Genomic DNA, 22,818 nt, shown 5'->3' on the forward strand with positions numbered 1-22,818 from the left:
TTAACAACTGTAATCCTAATTGGATTGGTTCATCATTTTCTATTTTTGTGCTTTCTTGATCAGGGATTAAAATTGAGCATTATTATATTATTAATATACTGCTCCTAGTAAAACTAAAAGCCAAAATCAAAGCCCCAAATTATATTTGCCTCATATTTTATAGGTCTTAACTTTCCCTAATATTCAGCAAATTTAGCATTGGAAAAACTGAGAGCACGTCTCCTACTTGGATCTTGGCAGGGTGAATACCTGCTGGATTCTGCAAAGACATACTCGACCACATCTTCTTTTTATTATTTTTATTTTAAAATGTACATTGAGGTCGCTGCTGCATAAAGTGCACCGCAAAACATCACCAGATGAACCTGTCATGAAAAGCAAAGCTCCTATTCTATTTCTTTCAAAATTTTTCACACTCTGCAGAGGCCACACTTTTAAATTATCTTTTTAGGTCTAAAGTATATATCCTTATAGCTCTAAAAAATAACACTTTACCACCGTATAGGAAGTCTGTTATGTCATCTCCCTTGCCTCAGTTTTAGGACATACTTCTCTCTCCTAGAGGTGATCCCACAGAGCTGGGTTGAGAGCTGGGGTGCAAAGGATGATCCTGGACGAAGCACCACAACACCACAAAAGTGTCATTGCTCATCTGACTCAAAGTCTGTCACAGTCATGTTAGAGAGGCTATTATGACAGACTGTAGAGAGAAGATATCTCCCCATCTGCCCTCATCAACTACAAGGACCACATTACCTGAATCGGCCCAGGGCCATTGTTCCCAACACAGAGAGTATGAGTCAGCAGGTACAGGCAACACAGCAGTGTCTGTCTCAAGACATTGGCTTTCACAGTCCCCTTGGTCCCTGATGACATTCTGTGAGCATTCAGAGATGCTGAGACAAGAAGCTAGAAAGTCTCTGGTCTTTTCCGTTATTGAGACCAAAAATTCTCATTTTGCATAAGCTAGTCTGTCATGGACTTCCATGGCTTGCAACTGAAAAACTCCAAGCTAAGCAGAGACTGGAACTACTACTGGGTTTGCAAATGACAGAAAGTCATTTGGGATTGACTTCCCTGTGGTAGGACACGGCAAAGAGGATTCTCTGAAGAGAATTCGCTGTTTAATCTTGCCTTTTGTGACAGGGGTCTACCAAGGCTGAAGCTTTAGGACTGTAGTAGGAAAAATATCAGATTGCTGGAGTAGTTGGCTATTTGTTGCAGACTTGGACAGCATCTTATAAGACAGAGGCAAGTTTTAAGGAAGGCTGAGCCATCTGACAGCAGTAAGAGAAACGTGTGGCATGGCTCATATTGACTACATCTGCATGTAGCCAGGCATCTAAGATAAATCTTTGGTTGTTACAGGAGCCAAGTCTTGGCCTTCAGCTGAGGTTGACGTAGGGAAATGCAGGAAAGGGGTACATGGAGGTTAGCTGAGACCCTGAGGGTAATAAATAAACTCTTTCTCCCAACATTGCCGCTCCAAGCCATCACTGACCTCTAGACCCTGCTTGGCTAGAAAACAGTAACCCCTCTTACAAATGGGCCACATTAGCCCTGGATCCTGTCTGCAGGCTTTATTTATTTATTTTTTAAAGTCTTTATTTTTATTGAATTTGTTACAGTATTGCTTCTGGGTTGTTTTGTTTTGTTTTTAATGTTTTGGTTTTCTTGGCCACGAGGCATGTGGGATCTCCCTGACTAGTGATCGAACCCTGCACTGGAAGGTGAAGTCATCACCACTGGACCGCCAGGGAAGTCCGCAGTCTCTTTTGTCAACAGAAGAAAATTGAGAGCTAGGAGAATCAACAGTGCCAAGGTGTATTTTTCTCAGTAACTGAAACCAAAAGCCTGGGATCCAGATTTAATTCACTGCAATTTGACTATTTGTTTGAACTTTAATTGTTCATAAACTCTAAAGAAAACAAATGTGTTTTCAGCACACACTTACCTGAAAAACCCTATCCTTTCCAGGCACACCTGGGATTATGAATGCACAGTCCCCAGGTGATTTGTGGGTCCCTCAGGTAAGCAACAGGGAGTAGCCATAAAGTGCTCCTCTGCCCCTTGAATTATCTGCTGATCTTCATTATCCTTCATCTATTGATGCGGTCTTTGTCTTTTACACAGTTAAATGTGTTCCTGCAGGTCCTGGTGTGTGTTCGTCTAAATTTCAGGAGTTCTTGGTTGTTTTTCTGCTGGATCTTTCCCCAGTTTAGAAGGCTCACAGAGATCCCTATGGGTGTGGGCACGGCTTATTTATTGGCTTGGCTGTGACTTCACCAAATGTCTCAGGGGAGAGGGTTTTATACTGGAGAGACCACTCACCTTTAGCAGTTATATTTCTACCTGGATGGATCCCATTTATTTAGCCTGGAGACTTCAGGGCTCTCTTAAGTTCTATCAGGCAGATGGCTCCCACTTTCCTGTACCCTTATTCATATATACTGAACTGTGTTTTTTGTTTGTTTTTGATGAGTATTATATTTTAGTTCATAAGGAAGGCTGGAAAGATCCTTCCAGGGAGAGTGAACAATTACAAAATTGAACATGAACTTTTCTAGGAGCAAAGAAGTCAGTGTGTTTGCGGTTCTGAGTGTGAGACAAAACATGGTGCATGGTGAATCAGACAGGGAGAAACAGAGGTTGACCCTAGACAGTGCAGGGCCCTGTAGACTAGGATGATGATGTTGGTATCTACCTTACAACCCTGGGAAAGGCAATTCCTTATCAAAAATACCAACTAACTAGATTGTGGAGAATAAGATTATGAATCGAAAAGAATTAGACATCTAGAGGAAAATTTGTGATATTTATAATTCATGATAACTAGTGAATTGTTGTGAAGAAGGTGAGAATAAGTGGGGAAATTAGAGAATATTTAGCAGACCAAATAAAACAAGACTTCATAAAGGCTTGAATATAAAGAGTCAGGGGATAGTTTCCACGTGGATCCCCAGATTTCTAGTTTGTTTGGCTGGTGTGTCATCAACTGAGATGTGGAAGCTTGGAACAACACACTGTGCATGTAAGATTTGTGTCTCTTAGATATGTTACACTTCAAAAGTCACTGTTCAAAAGTCACTGTTAAAGAAGAAGTCTGCCTATTTGGATCAAAAGCCTATTTGGATCAAATCTGCCTATTTGGATCAAAAGCAAAAACCCAAAGATATAAATTAGAAAATCCTTCCAGGGCTGAGAAAAAAGAAAACACCCATCTTCCCCCAGTAGCATGTAGATAAAAAGAACTATGTGGATTTGCAGGTCCAGATGCTCATGATAAGGTTTTTACCCATGAAATACATCTTCTTTTGTTAATAAAAAAAATCCCTTAATGTGACAACATACAAATTTTTAAAGCTCTATACTTAATTATATACTTTAAAATAGTTAAAAATATCATAAATGCTTTTGAAAGAAAAGTCAGTAGAGAAATATAATATACCACATTTTATATGACTTGAAAAATGTATCTTAAAAATGTCTCTTTCATTTGAACCACGTTAGCAGTCCTTCCTGGTGCTTTACAAGTGTGTAAGTTTGATAATTGGAAAAGCATCCCGTTAGAAAGATTCCAAAGTAACCAGAAGAAGAAAGATGTATGTCTCTACTTTCTATTTTTATCAAAAATATTACAATGAGCATAATTTTGTATTTCATCCCAGCATGTGCTTTATCCCATAGATAATTTCTTGCAATAAAAATTATAAAACGTTATACATTTTAACCTTCATAATTTACTAAATTATTTTGTTTTCTTTTTTTTTCAACTAAGAGTGGGGGTATTTTCACATTTATTAGTAATTAATTGATCCTTTTTAAAAATAATTGAGGCAAGATTGGGATAGAAATTTCAAAAGTTTCAAAACTATGCACAGGAGAAAGCGGAGTTAGCTTCTCCTTATGTGTTCCTTGCCTTTATTTTCCTCTTTGGAAGTTACTAGTTTCTTATGTATCCTGCATAGTAGAATGCATGTAAGTACTATTTTAATGCAAATATTAATATATAATTAATGTTTTTAAATATGGCCATCTTCATGTTTTCTGGGAAAAATGTTGATAAAAATATATTTAGTGTTACATTTAACTTTAAATACTTTGAGGCTGTCCCATAAAGTCATCACATTTTTCTAATTAATTGCTATATCAAGCTATATATTTTTTTTATAATTTATTTGTCCAGGCCTATTATTTGCTATTATGATCAGTAGTGCTGGCAATAGATGGGTGTCTAGTGCATGTGAGTGCAATCAAAGAATTTGATCATTACTTTGCTTATATATTTATTAAATGTTTAATTACTTGTCTTTGGAGAGAGTTACACATTCTCTAGGTCAAAACCCAAACCTGCTGCATAGCACAGGGAGCTCAGCTAGGTGCTCTGTGATGACCTAGATGGGTGGGATGGGTGGGGGGTGGGGGTGGGAGGGAGGCCCAAGAGGGAGGAGATATATGTATATGTATAGCTGATTCACTTCATTGTACCGCAGAAACTAACACAACATTGTAAAGCAATTATACTCTAATACAAAAATAAATTTCAAAAAATGAATAAAAGAAGTAATATGCTCACCAAGATCTGCTTCTTCTTTCCATCCTAGGTATACAAGAAGTCAAGTGATCCACACTTCTTGGCATTTAACTGGGGACGTGAGCCCATTTCTGGCTATTGGAATGTGAATGCTGTTGGTGTGAATCACATCCCAGATGGAAGAATGAAAAACTTGTCAAATTTTTCAGACTATCTTTTGCTGACATGATCATGGAGAAGGCCTGCTCATGAAACAGAAAAGCCTCAAGACTAAACTGGTCTCGATGGAGAAAAACTGCCCTGAGTCATTCAGTCATTCAGATTCATGGTGGACTTGAATGAGTAGGAAAGAATGTTTTGTGTATCACTGCACTGAGATTTTTGGTGATCCTTGTTATTAGAGAATAAACTAGCCTATCCTGAATAACACTGGAAGATGACTTCCAGTTTCCAGTGGATCAATGTGCTCAGATTGTTGTGTTTGTGCAGACACATAGTTTTCACACTTACATGTATCTATAACCTACCTATACACTGTCTATACCAGGCTTATTCATTATATAAATGTTGTTGAAACTATTTTACCTGAATACTTAAAGTTCTTTATTCTTTACAATGCTGCATAATATTGTATTTGGATGTACCATAATTTAACCAGGCTATTTGATGAGTATTTATGGCATTTCCATAAATGTAAATGATGTAGGCATTATAAATAAGGGATAAAAATAAGTTTTATACATGCAACCTTGATTTTTATTTGTAGGATACTTTGAGATAAAATTAATGGGGTCCTAAGAATGTGTGTATTTGGAATTTTGGTCCCCAGAAGCAGGCCTTAATATTCTTTCCTTGTGTCTATTGGTATATTTATTTTTCATATAAAATTTGAAAATTATTATTAGTTTTATAAATGAGTTGTTTTATGTTATTATCAAATTATTCTTCATAGGTTGTATTCTAGATTGCACTCTCAAATGATAGATGTAAAACTGACTGCTTATATAGTAACCAACAAAGGGTGTTATCAGACTTTACAACATTGGCTAATATTGTAGGTGAAAAAAGTATATGTCAGCTACATTTAATGTTTGTTACAACTGTAATAAACAAAGCTGAGTAATGTTTAAGAGACACTCAAAGTTATTATTCTGTGAATGAATGTTCTTATTCTTTCTTTTTTAATCTTTTGGCCGCACTGCAGGGAATGCCTGATCCTAGTTCCCCGACCAGGATGGAACCCACGCCTACTGTGTTGGCAGTGCAGATTCTTAACCACTGAACCCCCAGGTAAGTCCTTGTTCTTACTTTTTATTCATATTTTCTTTTGGGTTATTTTTTCTTTTCAGAAAGTTAATTATATATGACAGAAATCAGAATTTTGAACTTTTTGGAATTCAGTGTGGTATGACACGTGTCACATGAGTCTAATTTGTTAATTTTTAATATTGGCACAAGGTTGATCCAATCCCTTTTACTAATTAAAAGCAGAAATTACCAAAATTGAGAATACTCTTCACAGATGTCATGATTTCTCTTGATGTTTCAGTAATTGCATGTTTTATTGGAATTTTTACATTCAGATGTATTTTCAAATATAATGGATTTTTCCATAGTATCTTCCTATTTTTTTTTTTTTTTGCTGTATGCGGGCCTCTCACTGTTGTGGCCTCTCCCGTTGCGGAGCATAGGCTCCGGACGCGCAGGCTCAGCGGCCATGGCTCACGGGCCCAGCCGCTCCGTGGCATGTGGGATCTTCCCAGACCGGGGCACGAACCCGTGTCCCCTGCATCGGCAGGCAGACTCGCAACCACTGCGCCACCAGGGAAGCCTCCTTCCTATTTTTTTTAATATACATTTAATGCCTGTAGGATCTTTAATGATATTTGTATTTTGCCCCTAGTTTTGGTAATTTGTACTTTCTTTGTGATTCGTTTTACTAGAGGTCTACAGTCACTTTAACAATCTTATCAAAGGATAAATTTTTGTTACTTTGTATGTTTGTTTTATTAAAAATTTATACTTGTCTACCCATAGTTTCCTTCATCACTCATTCTTTGAGTCAATTTTATGTTCTTATTCTAATTTCTTTAATTAGATACTTAGGACATATATTTTTGAACAAATAAAATTTATTCTAAGAAAATGTTTAACTTATGGTTCATGGAACTGATATGATATTGTTTCACTATGATTCTTTTAAAAATATTTTCTAACTTCCTTTATGATTTCCTTTGTGATCCATAGGTTATTTTGAAAAGTATTACTTAACTTATAAATAAAACAATTGAAGATTTTTTAAGTTATATTTATGTTATTGATTTTTATCTGAATACAACTGTGTTAGTGAAAATGTGGTATATTATTTCAATTTTTTGTATGATGAGCCAATAATATATGTAAAATATTTGTATTTGTATGCACTATAGAATAATGTATATTCTATCATTATTGGGTACAATGTATATTCTCTCAATCAGACATAATATTTTTAAATGTGTTGTTCAAATCGTAATATTTTGTCTGCTTCTTTTGGCACTGATTAAGATATATGTGCTAAAATCTCCAATATGACTGTGAATGTGTGTATTTTATTTCAAATTATTTTTTGCTTTAGTGTTTTAAAAATTAATTGTGGTAAAATATATGTAATGAAGATATACCATTTTAGCAAAATTTTAGTGTACAGTTCAGTAGAATTAAGTATATTACATTGTTAAGTACATTAAATTGCAACCATCACTACCATCCATCTACAGAACTTTTTCCATATTTCAAAAGAGAAACTCTATACCCATTAATCAATAACTCCCCATTGCCTCTTCCCCCAGGACCCTGAAATCAACCTGTCTTTAACTATTTCATACGAGTGGAATCATACAGTATATGTCTTTCTTGATTTGCTTATTTCATTTGGCATAATGTTTTCAAGGTTCAACCATGTTGTAGCATGTGTCTAAATTTCTTTCCTTTGAGAAGCTGAATAATATTTTGTTGGATGTATATATCACATTTTATTTATCTATTAATAGTCACTTGGGTTGCTTCTACTTTTTGTCTATTGTGAACAATGTTGTTATAAACATGGGTGTAAAAATATCTCTTGAGACCCTGATTTCAGTTATTTTGGTTATATACCCAGAAGCTGAATTGCTGAATCATAGGGTAACTGTATGTTTTTTTAAAATTTTTTGAGGAACCACCATATTGTTTTCGATAGTGGCTGCACTATTTTACATCCAATCCACCATGCACAGAGTTCCAACTTCTCCACATCTTTGCAAACATTTGTTATTTTTTTCCTTCCTTCCTTCCTTCCCTTTTTTTTTGTCCTGTAGTCCTTACATATTTTTAAAAATAATACCCATATTAATGATGTGAAGTGTTATTTCATTGTGGTTTTGATCGGCATTTCCCTAATGATTAGTGGTTTGAGTATCTTTGCATGTGATTACTGGCCATTTGTATATACTATTTGGAGAAATGTTCTTTCAAGTCCTTTGCCCATTTTTGGATTTGTTGTTGTTGTTGAGTTTTATGAGTTTTTTATATATTCTGCATATTAATCCCTCATCAGATAAGTGACTTTCAAACATTTTTCTCCCATTCTGAGGGTGGTTTTAGGTATTTTGAATCCGTTTTCATGGTTGAATGTATAATTTGAATTGTTACACCTTAGTGGTTAAGACTTCTCAAATAAGCATTCATATAAATGCATACAATTATTATCTGATAATAAGTTAAAAGTGTTATAATTTGGTTCCAGATGTAAAAGTTTAATAATTTATTTTTTCAGGTTTTATATATCAAATAGAGGTATTTTTTTGCAGTGATAATCAAAAATATTAAATATTTACCTCCAGTTATTTTTATGTAGATTTTATATTTATTTTCTCATTGCCTGAACTTTTTCCTCAAGTAGTTTAATATTAGAACATAAATAGTATCATTTAGAAGCTCAATATTTTCTCCACATTGTTGGTGTCAGATTCATTTTTTCATTATTTTGAAAGTAAAATGATAGAACTATTCACTGAGTTTATGTGAATAGATGATAAGAACATAATGTAAGGCTCAGTTATTTTTAACTTGACAAGTCCTTCAGCAGAAAAGAATATGTTAAGAATATATTAAGAAATCATAGCTCATAATAAAATCCACTGAGGAATCATCAGAGCACTTTTCCTCTTCTTTATGATATATACAATTTGGTATCATGAGACAATGATAACGTGGGAGAGCAGAGAGGATTTAGCAAGTGAAAATTAACAAATGGAGAGGCAAAGTAGCTTATGATAGACTAAAATGCATTTTGTTAGAAAAATCATTAACTACTTCAAACTAGCTCTATAAAACTTAGATTTGGAAGCTTTATGTCTTGTGTCTGGCATGTCATTCATTCATATCTCTTCCTCTAAATGAACATGCTTTTCCATTTAATATGTGGTATATCAGTCTATTTAGGAATTTCAATGCAAAATCTAACAATTTAATTTTGTTAATGGGAGAAAAAGAAAAGTAGAGCTGACCATGCCAGGAACAGCTGTGGTCACATGTTGTATAGCTCTGGGACTGCAAAGGGACCTGGTCTCTCTCAGTGTCCACTCCATTCACTGGTGAGAATGCCTGAATTCCCACTCTTCAGCAACTCCTTGATGTCTAAGTCTCTTCATCTTCAGGTATGTACTAGTAAAATGAACTTATGCAAGTTATAAGATTGACTTCTGGCATTATAGTGTGAGAAGCTCTGCTGATTCCCTCCCTAATGAAAATAGTAAGAACTATTTTTTTCAAATACACTAATCATTGAAAACATCTTGAAATTTTCCTAAGAGCAAGCAGCAAATAAACATCTATTCATAAAAATTTGGCAAGAAAGGTGAGTATCTGTGAAAGTTGAACAAAGACCACTCTCTCCCTAGGCCCTCCCAGCTCATGAACAGGACATTCCACTCTAGGATGCTGTAGCCAAGGTCAGAGACTCCCTCTTTCACATTCCATTTGGAAGGCTGTCTTCCCAGGAAGAGCAGGACTTCAGGGCTTCTTATTCTGTCCTAGCTGCCTGTTACTGAGGCTACAGCCTGAGCAGTGCAGTTGAGAGATACGAGTTTCTTCCACACACACCCCCACTCATGGGATGTAGGCTTTACCTTGGGTGCATAGCTCTGAAAATACTGATGCTCTGATAGCCTTTCCCCTGGATTATGAGGAAATAGGTCTATTCCAAGAGAGGCAAGTCAAGGGAATCTTAGGCTGCTTGCACCTCCCACCACCAAATGCTCAGCTCCTAGTACAGGGTGTCACTCTGAGAGAAGCTTGCCATTGTCCATCCTCACAGCTCCAGAGCCCTGGTTCTGAGATATTACCTGGAAGGAGAAGCCAGCCACAAAACAGATAGTTCAGGAAAAATTGAGAGGCACTCCTAGAGCATATAGCTCTAGGTGACTAGATGGGAATGTGGTGCTGCTGGACCCCAAGGAATGTCTCCTACATAAGGCCATGTCTGTAAAATCAGGAAACATGACCGACCTACCTAATAAATAGAAATAAACACAGATAATTGGTAAAATGAGGATACAGAATGAGAATACAAAATGAGGATTCATTTCATGTTTCAAATGAAGGCACAAGAAAAAAATCTCAGAAAGAAAAGTAAATTAAGTGGAAATAAGCACTATACCCAATAAAGTGTTCAAAACAGTAAAGAATATGCTCAATGAACTCAGAAGAATGAAGAACAAAGTGACAAGTTTGTACCAAGAGTTAGAAATATAAAGAAAGAACAAAGAGCTGAAGAATATGATAAGTGATGTAGAATATACCCTAGAAGGAATTAACAGTAGAGTAGATGATACAGTTGAACAGCTCAGCAAATGGAAGAAAGAGTAGTGAAATCAATGAAGCTGAACAGAAAAAAGAAAAAAATGTAAATGAGGATAGTATAAGAGACCTCTGGGACAACATCACATACTAACATTCACATTATAAGGATCTCAGAAGGAGAATAAATGGAAAAAGGAGCAGAGGACTTATTTGAAGACATACTAGCTGAAAACTTTCCTAACCTAAAGAAGAAAACAGACATCCAGGTTCAGGAAGCATAGAAACTCCCAAAAAAGATGAACCCAAAGAGGTCTCCACCAAGACACATTATAATTAAAATGGCAAAACTTAGAAAGAATTTTAAAAGCAGCAATAGAAAAGCAACTAGTTTACATGTAAGAGAACCTCCATATGAAAATCAGTTTATTTTTCAGCTGAAATTCTATGGGTCAGAAGGTAGGGGCACAATATATTTAAAGTGGTGAAAGGTCAAAGCCTACAACCAAAAATACACTACCAGGCAAGGTTATTGTTCATCTTTGAAGGAGAGATAAAAAGTATATCAGATAAGCAAAAGCTAAAAGAGTGTATTGTTTGCAAATATTTCTCTCATTCCATAGGTTCTTTTCATTTTGCTGATGGTTTCCTTTGCTGAGCAAAAAACTTTTAAGTTTAGTTAGGTCCTATATGTTTATTTTTACTTTTATTTATTTTGTCTTGGGGGACTGATCTAAGAAAGTATTGCTATGATATATGTCAGAGAATGTTTTGCCTATGTTCTCTTCTAGGAGCTTTATGATGTCATGTCTTATATTTAAGTATTTAAGCCATTTTGAGTTTATTTTTGTGTATGGTGTGAGGGTGTGTTTTAACTTCATCGGTATGCATGTGTCTGACCAACTTTTCCAACATCACTTGCTGAAGACACTATCTTTTCTCCATTTTATATTCTTGTCTCTTTGTCATAGATTAATTGACCATAGAGGTAGAGGTTTATTTCTGGACTCTCTATTCTGTTCCATTGATCCATATGTCTGTTTTGTACAAATACCTTGTTGCTTTGATTACTGTAGCTTTGTAGTATTATCTGAAATCTGGAAGGGTTATGCCTCCAGCTTTGTTCTTTTTCCTCAAAATCAACCAGCTATTCTGGGTCTTTTGGGGGTCCATATAAATTTTAGTATTATTTGTTCTTGTTTTGTGAACAATGTCATGGGTATTTTCATAGGGATAGCAGGAAGTCTGTAGATTGCTTTGGGCATTATGGTCATTTTAACAATATTTATTCTTCCAATCCAAAAGCATGGGATATATTTATATTTATTTGAATCATTTTTAATTTCTTTCATCAATGTTTTATAATTTATAACATATAGGTCTTTCATCTCCTTGCTTAAATTTATTCCTAGTAATCTTATTTTTTTGATGTACTTTTAAGTGGAATTTTTTAAACTTTCTTTCTGACATTTTATTGCTAATGTAAATAAATGCAACAGGTTTCTGTATATTAATCTTGTAACCTGTTACCTTGTTGAATTCATTTATTAGTTCTAAATATATGTGTGGAGTCTTTAGGGTTCTCTACATAGAGTATCAAGTCATCTGCAAATAGTGACATAAAAGGAGAAATTGACAGAAATAGAATAACAGTATGAGAATTTAACACCTCACTGACATCAATGGACAGATCTTCTGACAGAAAATCAATAAGGCAACATAGATCCTTAATGACACAATAGACCAGATGAACTTAAATGATATCTACAGGAGACTACATCCAAAAAAAAAAACAAGCAACTCAGAATATGCATTGTTTTCAAGGCCATATGGAACATTCTCTATAATAGACCACATACTAGATCATAAAACAAGACTCAACAAATTTTAGAGGATAAACATTATTAAAAGCATCTTTCCTGACCACAATTGTATGAAACTAGAAATCAACTGCAGAAAGAAAAATGGGGAAAAAATGATCACATGGAGACTAAACAACATGCTACCAAAAAAAAAAAAAAAAAGAGTTATTGATGAAATCAAAAAATAAATTAAAAAATACCTTGAGACAAGTGACAATGAAAAAATGACCTTACAAAGTCTATGAGATGCAGCAAAAACAGTTATAAGAGGGATGTTTATAGCAATAAAGGCCTCACTCAAGAAACAAGAAAAATATCAAATAAACAACCTAACCTACCACCTAAAAAAGCATAAGAGAACGAAGAACAAACAAAACACAAAGTCAGCAGAAGGAAGGAAATACTAAGGATCACAGAGGAAATAAACTAGATATTAAAAATATACAAAAGATCAATAAAACCAAGGGCTGTTTTTTTGAAAAAATAAACAAAATCGACAAACCTCTAGCCAAGCTTACCATGTAGAAAAGACAAAGGACCCAAAGAAACAAAACAGGAAATGGAAAAGGAGAAATAACAACCAATGCTGCATAAATACAAAAAATTATAAGAGAATACTGTGAACAGTTACATGGCAACATATTGGACAACCTAGAAGAAATGGACAAGTTTCTAGAAACATATACACTGCCAAAATTGAGTCAAGAAGAAAAAGATAACTTTAAGACAGATCACTAGAATTGAAATAGAATCTGTAATTTAAAAACACCCTTTAGTCAAAAGTCCAGGACTGAATGGTTTCACTAGGGAATTCTACCAAACATACAAAGAAGAATTTATACCTATCCTTTTCAAACTCTTCCAAAAGATTGAAGAGGAGGGAACACTCCCAAAAGCATTCTATGGAGCCGCTATCTCCCTTATACTGAAACGAGAAAAGAAAATTACAGGCCAATATCTTTGATGAACATAGGTGCAAAAATCCTCAACAAATTTTTAGCAGACCAAATACATAAAAATGATCATACAGTATGATCAAGTTGGAGTCATTCCAATGTTGTAAGGATGTTTCAAAATTTGCAAATCCATCAGTGCAATACACCACATTAAGAAAAGGAAGGACAAAAACCACATGATCATTTCTTAGATGAAGAAAAAGCATTTGATAAAATTCAACATCCATTCATGATAAAATATTACCAAAGTGGGTACAAAGGGAACATATCTCAACATAATTAAAGTCATTACAACAAACCCACAGCCAACATAATACTCAATGGTGAAAAGATGAAAGAAAACCTTCAGGAACAAGACAAGGATGCCCAATCTTACCACTTCAACATAGTACTGGAAGTCCTAGCCACAGCAATTAAACAAGAAAAAGAAATAAATGTATCCAAATTGGAAGGGAAGAGGTAAAACTATCATTATTTTTTTACTTTTTGTCACTTTTTCATTGGCCACCCAAATGGAAAAAAAAGATAATGATTTTCCCTTTTCCCCTAACTCAGGAAGGAGGAGGGGAGGAAGTGAGAGAGAGGGAGAGATAGATTTGATGTTCATCCAAAACCATCATGACTATGAAATACTAATAACAGAAAAGGCATATTTTAGAATATGAAGTTTTCATTCTTACACTTTTCGTGTCCTAGTGTTAGTAATCATCTTTGAGAATCTGGTCATTTATCTTTTTAAAGAACTTATCATGAATTAGTTCTCAAACACTCCCCCAGTTCCCCAACTATGATGTCCTCTATAGATATACTCGACTACACCAAATTATAATTTTCCTCCACTTGATAAAATTTCTCCCAGTGCATTCTGACCTGCCCCAATCAGGATATAATTTTCTTCAGACCTGCACACATACGTTTTTTTCATTCTGGTTGAAAAATCACTTCCATTGGCTTCCTGAAAAGGAAACAATATTTCTGAGACCTTTCATTTATGAAAATATCTTAAGTCTGCCCTGATCACTTTGTGATTGTTTGGTTAGGTGTAAAAAACAAATTTGCACATCATTTTCCTAAAGAATTTGAAGACAAATTATCTGAAGTAGCTTCCTGAGCTGCACTGGGGATGTGTATTTTGATTTTAAATTTTGATTTTTGTTATGCATCTTGCTTTTGTTTCTTTCCTTCTTTCTTTGAAAGTTTCTACTTCTGAGTTCCTTCTGCTCTGAGTTTTCACAATGATATGCCATAATCATTTATCTTAATCCCTTTGTGGTCACCCCATGGACATTTAAGATTATTTTCATTTTAATTTTTACCTCATTTTCAGTTTATTTGTTTCTTTCTTGTATTTTATCATGACCATGAATCAGTGCTTTTTATAGTTGTCATTATTCTGAAAATTCCTTCCTATAGGAGTTTATATTTTTGTCATTAGACTCTTCTGGTTATCTTCATTCCATTCATTTTATTATTTAGAAGCTCAGTTCATTTTATTATTTAGAAGGTTAACTTTCTTTAACCTTCAGAAAAGGCTGTATTTTCACAGATTTGGAATGTGCTAATAAAATAAATCCATTTATTCTTTCTTCTTGTTGTTTTACTTCATGTGGGGATCAGATACTCTGCTCTGATATGATACAGAAACAGAAAGATGATGTACATATGCTGTGCTTAAATAAATTTTTGTCTCACGTGATTTTACTTTGTGAAACTAGCATTACTTTTTTCTTTTTAAAAAATCACAAGCAGATAGCAGTTACATAAATACTAACAATTTGTAGAGTCTGTTACTGCTGTCATGGTTTGTGCCAAGGTACACTAATCACCCACCATTGCTTTGTTAACATCAGAGAAAAAACGAATATGCCAAACAAAGCCCTAGTATTGATATAAAAATAATTTCCATACTGTGAACTCTCTGAACGTTCTTGGGACCCTCAGGTGTCTGAGGGTACATTTTGAGTACTACTGATATTATGAAATTTAAGGTCATTTCATAATCAGGGCATTCATGATGAATATATACAAATAATTTTATGACTATCATTTTTTTCTCTCAAGTGTACTTTTCACTAATTGAAGCCTGAACAAAGTTTTATTAATTTATTTCCATCTACCTTATAAATAATGTTTATTTATCTCAGATATCTTCAGTCCAAATATACAAGTTTGTTAGCTTTTACATCTTTTTAAAGATGTTTTCCTGGCTGTTTAAAGCCATGGAATGGAAACATTTACCCAGATGTCAGTGTGAGCCAGAAGTGATTGACTTTAGAGGGACAACACTGGTTCTGCACAACAGCACGTAGGAACATAGGTTCTGACATGTAAGCAAACCTTGACCAAGTGGAATAGAGCCTCAACTATATTCAGTACTCTTGAAGACGTTTTGATAGAAATACTTCTTCACAGACTTTTTTTTTTTCTTGTTTCAGATGTTGAACTGGAGCATGGCCATACGTCCAGAAGCAGTGGAGGCTCTATGCTCTAGTTCAATAGAAGAGTGTCCACAGGGTCAAAGGAAAGGACACACAATCAGAGAAGCAGGCAGTTTGCAGTTTGCATCAGCTGAGATGCTTGTAGTTTAATATATTTTTAATATATTGCCTGGCCTTTTTCTCTCACACTTGAAATAATCCAAAACCTCAGTAAATATATTTTAATATGTAAACTATAATAAGCAGAAATGGGTTTTAAAAGGCTTAATGATACTTAAATTAATTATTTAGAAGTGCAAATTTCCACATTTATCCAAGATCATCAAGCCTCCAGGAATGACTGATTGGGCTACCCTATGTGCAATGCCATTTAAATGCAATAACTTGGAAATATTCAGTGAAATATGGTCTTTTATCTTTGCAATCTATAATTAAAATACCAATTTTATCTCAGCAATCTATGTAAATCTACATTTAGAATGAGCAAATTAAGTTCTTATTATAGCCTGGAGTAGTTATTGTTCCTTTTTATGTTTGGGCATTTTTAAGGGAAGGAGAAAGAGCATTACACGAGAAAAGCATTTGAAAAATTACCCTTATGAATTGGTAACGATATAGCAAGTATAGCTTTGTGAGATGACCTGTAGGTAGTTATGCAAAAACCATCACAATATTAGATGCAAGATGGCTTGTTTAAACATGGGAAAGTCAATAGCATTATGAGTGAATATACCTTTTCAATGGTCATCATTTACACACTATAAAGGCAGCATCTGAGAAAATGTGTTAGTGCAAACTACAGACAGCTAGTCAGAAGATAAAATCAGCATAGGTTTCCAAAGTAACTCTATCTTCCTATTTAAGGATATTTTGCTCATGATAACAGCTGGGAAAACTCATTAAGTTACTGGAAATGAGCCTAGCTTTGCTTTTATTATCAGTTCTGTGATAAAGCCTCCTGGACAGCATGAAAGAACTGTTAAAGAAAGGGTTTTGCAGCACTCATTTTTTAGAGCGTTGCATATTTTTGCAATAACAAATGTAGTTGTAAAACACAAGATGTTTTTCATCCCCAAACTGATTGGGGGGAGGGTCTTGGAAAATGATTTATGTTTGGTGCAATTTGCATATTTTAGAAAGATGTTTTACATATTTATATTCTCTCTTCTGCTGGTTTCCGACTAGAGTTGTTGCCAAGTCTCTTTGCCCAGTGGTAGGACTGACTGGAGGTGGAGGATGGGAATGGAGTGAGTGGTCCTTAAATCAGAGGTAAACCATTTTCTCCATAATGCAACAGAAAATTCATGGTGAGAGGATGGTTTTGGGAAAGGAAACATTTTGCTATATGCAAAATGTTATAAATTATTCTTATTGTAAAAATGAAGAAATTGAACTGAAGAGTATAATAAAATATCTATAAGAATCAATGAAGCTGGATTCAAGTTCAGTTCCCTCTGATTCTGAAGTCCACAGTTTTGGCATTACTTCACATGCATTTCTTTCTCTGTCCACAAATATCCCCAAATCTCCCTGTCACCCTGCTCCCTAACTTCCTCCTTACAAGAATGGAAATTTTTATCCTAGTTATTAATGTTACTAACTGCAGAGTCTTCATGTTAGAAGTGAATTATCTTAGGATTCTTTATGGGGATACAATATGCAATAAAAATATAGGAGTTTTACAGTTATTACCCAAATATGTTTTTTAATAACATATTAAAACTGCTTTTAAAAATATCTCTGTAAATTCTCTAAAATAGAGATATCATTAGGGGAACTTATCATAAATTATTCAAGAATTACTAAATTCTCACAATGTTGGAAACCATATGGAAAATGCAAAAATGAATGTGTAGGGGTTCAAAAAGCAATACAAATATCTCCCTGGCCCAAGAATGATATAATAAGAACTACAATTACAGAAGAGGCTTATTATTATTATTATTATTAAGAAGAGATGAGACTTCTGTTTCTAGTAAATATGAAGTAGCCTTATTTCTCCCAGATCCTCCCTGTTATAAGTAAAACTTCCTGAACATAACACAATAATCAGACGTGGGAAGATTCTGAAGGGTGGAAAAGAGAAGATGGCTGCTTAGGGCCCTCAGGACTAGAGGAGAAATACAAAGCTGTGTTCACTGGGTTATCATTTTTCCTTCCATAGATATCTAACATGGTGCCTCAGAAGACTCCTAACTGGAATTGCCAACAGGAGCAGAAAAAAAACAACGTTTTAAGGAAAGTTCATTCCTCATGGACAAAGGATTTAGAGAGAGTGGTCTAACAGAACAGATAGATTTTTGTCAATATCTACCTGATTCTATCTAAACACCAATGGTAAACTGCCGTCCACCACAACCAGGGTTTCAGCAGAACTGAGTGAGAGCTAATTTTCACCCCAGCACCATGACCCATGGGGCAGGCAGCATCCTGAGTTCTCCCTGCAGTGATATCAGCTGGAAGGAGCAGGCTGCTCTTCATCCATTCCCCAGTCGGTGGAAGCCAGCAGTGCTCCAATCCCCTGTAAGAGCAGCATCAGCAGAGCTGAACAGAGAGTTGCTCTTCCTTTCCCTGCCCAGTGGAAGCACTTGCTGAAGTTGTGTCAATAGGGTTGACTAGGGAGCTGGTATCCCACCCACGTGTGGCAGAAACAGTCAGTGGTTTGATTACCCCACCTGTAGGGTCAGCAGAGCCCGGTGGCAGCCTTAGCTTCCAACTCCAGTGGTGAATGGTGAGACTTCACAACACAAGGCAAAACTCATCAACATGAGGTTCACTAACATCCCAAGTGTCCTCGGGGCTCAATGGGAGCTGCTCTTCATCCCAACCAGCAGCATGAGGAGGGGATAATCAGCATTGTCTTCTCTCCTGGCATCAGCAGGGCATTCTGAAAAGTCAGCCTCCAGCCCCACCTGGAAATCAAGGGGATGGCAGAGGTCATGGGAGGCGGGTCTGGCTGACAACACACTCCTGCTTCCCCTCTTCTCTGGTATCAGTGGGGGTCCGGGGGGCTGAGCATTTTCCCCCACCCTGTAGCAATAGGAAGTCTGAGTCAGCCCTCCATGTTCCTCTCCCTGCTGTGAATGGGGCCAAGAGGGGATACTCACATCCACCCCACTCATCCACAGGAAGCAATTTGAGTCAGTGCCCCACTTTTGCTGGGGCAGTTTTGGAAGACCTAGCAGAAAGCTAAAGATAGATAAGCACCTGTCCCTCATGCTACACCTGAGCAGGAAACTGCTAAATATGAAGATTATATAGGGTCTGCATTTTATAATAATATGATATCCAAGATGTTCAGAATATAATAAAAAAATACTTTCAGGGAGAGACAAATGGAGGGGAAAAGTAACTATTACAAAATACTCCAGAGCATTCTGTTTTTAACAAAATATGCCTTCAAGAGAAACTATTTTACAAGAGCCTCATCTGCTGGGGTTTTATCAGAGCCTAATTTACCTGGAGGAAGGGAGATACCCAACAATATCTCCTTCTTGTCACACTTAAGGTGGGGAAGATTCTGTAACTAATTAGTAACTATAGCAAAGATGTAGGATACAAGGATACAAAAGTCAATCTCTTTCTAATATAACAGAAATGAAAAGGTAGAATTTGAAATCTGAAACACATTATAACTTATATTAGCACCAAAGAATGGAATGTTTAGGTATAAATCTGACAAATTATATGCGAGATTTGTATGAGAAAAAATACAAATACTGATGAAAGAAAACAAAGAACCAAATAAATAGAGAGATAGCCCATGTTCATAGAGAGGAAGAATCAATATTGTCAAGATATAAGTTCTTCCCAATTTCATCTGTAAGATTAAATGAAATCCCAATAAGTTATTTTGTGAAAAAATAGCAAATTGTTTATGAAATTTTTACAGAGAGGCAAAAGACCCAGAATAACCAACACAATATTAGAGGAGAAGACAAAAGTCAGAGCATTGACACCACCTACCCTCAAAATTTACTACAAAAGTGCAATAATCAAAGAATCATATTAGTTAAAGAATAGACAGATGGATTAATTTAACAGAATGGAAAGCCTGGAAATAGGTCCTATCCCCATAAATATAGTCTGATGATCTTTGACAAGAAAGAAAATGCATTATTAGAGAACAAAAATGGTCTTCTCAAGAAACAGTGCTGGAAAAATGAGATATCCACATGCAAAAAAAGAAAAAAAATCTAAACAGAAACATTACATCTTTTACAAAAATTTACTCCAAATGGATGATAGATCTAAATATAAATGCTAAATTATAAAACATTTGGAAGATAACATAGGAGAAAACCTAACTGGCCTTGTGTTCACTGATGACTTTTTAGATATCACACCAAAGGGACAGTCCATTAAGGAAATAATTGAAAAATTGGACTTCATTCAAATTAAAGCCATAGCCTCTTTTATGCAGCTGTTCAACAAGGATTCAGATTACAGGAGACCAGGAGGGAACACCAGTATTATTAGCTGGTGCATGCTGATGCCAGGCTAAATCATGTTTTCCATTTTTCTTGTAGGATGATGTCTATGAGATTTTTTAAACCACAACTATTAATTCTAGGAAAATGTCACCTTGTGGCTTGTTGGTGCACACACCTTTGTGAGCTAGTTCATAAATGGAAGGTTCCTAATCCTTTAACCAGCAAGTTTTCCTGAGATTTTCCTGAATTTAGAATTGAATTCACAATATTAGCCATTGTGTTATTGAAATATCTTGTAAACATTTAGCTAATATTGGGGGCTTTCAGTTGAATAAATAAGTTGCATCTCTTACATCAAGAAAAAAAAAACATTTGCAGTTGTACAAGGGATTGATTTATGATCATTTACCAATAATAATGGACATTAATTAAAAAAAAAAAACAACTTCTGCTCTGTGTAAAACAATGTCAAGAAAATGAGAAGACAAGCCACAGACTAGGAAAAATATATTTGCAGAAGTACATCTGATACAATTATTTTATTTCTATATAACAGAAAACACTGTTGAAAATAACCTTCTAAAAATGATATCCTTGCCAAAGCACAAACCATGTCAATGATCTAGGAAGAAATCTATCAAACAGGATAGTATTTCTTTACATAATGGTAACAAACATCATTGGGAAATCACAAGTGCTTGATAACTAAGTGGACAAAGACACAATTATGTATTGGATACAATTTATTTTTAAAACAAATTTTTAAAGTCCTTATTGAATTTGATACAATATTGCGTCTATTTTACGTTTTTCTTTTTTTTTGGCCCTGAAGCATGTGGGATCTTAGCTCCTCCACAAGGGATTGAAACCACACCCCCTGCATTGGAAGGCGAAGTCTTAACCACTGATCTCCAAGGAAGTCCCATGGATACAATTTATATTCTCATCATTTTGGAAGGATTGTTCGGCACTATCTATGTAGTTGATATACACACACCCAGTGAGTCAGTAATTCCACTTCTAGGTATGTATCCAATAGAAATGCATGCAGCATATGTGTACCCAAATGCAGGGACATAAATGCTCATAGTGGCATTATAATAGCCCCATATTGGAAATACCCTAAGGCATTTCCGAAGTTGAATGGATACATAATGTTAGTAATAATGTTACAAGAATACAGTATATAGCTGTAAAAATAAATGAATCAGAGTTATATATACAAAGACAAAAATAAATTTCACAAACATAATATTGAATACAAGTCAAACAATGCATATTCTAGTTTTCCACATATATAAAATTTAAAAAAATAAGATATGATCTAAATTTTATAAATCTAGGATAATGAGTGCCTTTGGGGAAGAGGGTGAGAATGTTATTAGGAGAAGACATAAGTAGGAGAAGTGGCATTTGTTCTATTTCTTGATTTTGTTGCTGCTTCACTATATTCATTTTGTGAGATTTCTTTTTTGTGAGCTGAACTTTTTAGTTCATGAACTTTTCAGTATGTGTTGTTATACACCAATAAAGATGTTCAAAATAAGTAGAATGAAAACCTTAGTGTTTATATACTTAATTAAACTCATAAATACATATAACAAGGTCTCTGTTTAAGCCTGCAGGGTTAAGAAATGAAGATTTTTTCTCAAACTGAATAAATTGAAGAAAGAATTGCAAAACTTCTAAGATGTTGTCTAGTCTTTTCTGAAGCTGAGAGGATTCCTCAACCACTTGTGTGTTTTGAGGATGTATAAGTGAACAGATGGGAAAAATTGTTACTTTTTCATAGATTCAGGTCTTTGTACATAGGTTCTTATGTACTTAATAATTTAGAAAATGATTGAAGTTTAAAAGAATACTTGAAAGTATTAGGGCTAAGAAATATCCCGAAGTAATTTTTATTGCCTTTGACCAAAGAAAAAATAAAAAGTTATTTTATTGAAAAAAGTTTTTAGTAAGTTTAAAATGAGCAATGGCTTAAAACTATTTTCTCTGTCTTTTTATTTTCTTTTTTAAGTCTGCTGCCTGACTGGTTGTAATTTGGAATATAGTTGTACTTTTTTAAAGAGTTGTCACTCATGCTGTAAATCTCAGTATCTCTAGAATAATTTAAGAAAAAAGAAAGGGACATGTCATGCTATTGATTCTTTTACAAAAAATTAGCTCTGTCTCATCCCATAGCATTCCAGAGATGCTCAGAAAGCTGTGGTTGTAAAGTCCTGGAGAAAAGAAGATCCTCCCTTTCACTTGGTTCTTCCTTTTTACCCTGTTGTCTCTCTGTTAACTACCAATCATATGAACCAAATCCCCTTCTATTGAGAAATTTTGAAATTTAATATTTGGCTGTGGAAAACAATAGGGGACATTAAGAGGACAGAAATAAAGCAGAGTTAGTCTGCACTTTATGTATCTCTGTAATTTTTCAAATATTTTTGAAAAGTTTTTAATAGAAAAATAGAAAGAAGATCCTTGTAGACAACAATCTATTTAGATAGCTAGTAGATAGGTAAATAGATTACATCTTGTAACCACAGAGACTTGAATTGAAATCTCAATTCTGCCATTTTCTATTTGTCAGTTTTGGACAAGTTACATAATCTCTGTTCTCTTTCTTTTTCTAGATATATAGGTAGATAGATAGATGATGAAGATGTATGTATATATGTATATGTGTATATATAGATATACGTATATGTGTATATACATAGTTGGGTTGACTAAATAGTAGATAAAGAAGACTTTAAAGTTTTGATCAGTTAAGTCTAGAATACA

The sequence above is a fragment of the Pseudorca crassidens genome, chromosome 8 (assembly GCF_039906515.1).
Source record: "Pseudorca crassidens isolate mPseCra1 chromosome 8, mPseCra1.hap1, whole genome shotgun sequence".
NCBI classification, from domain to species: Eukaryota; Metazoa; Chordata; class Mammalia; order Artiodactyla; family Delphinidae; genus Pseudorca; species Pseudorca crassidens.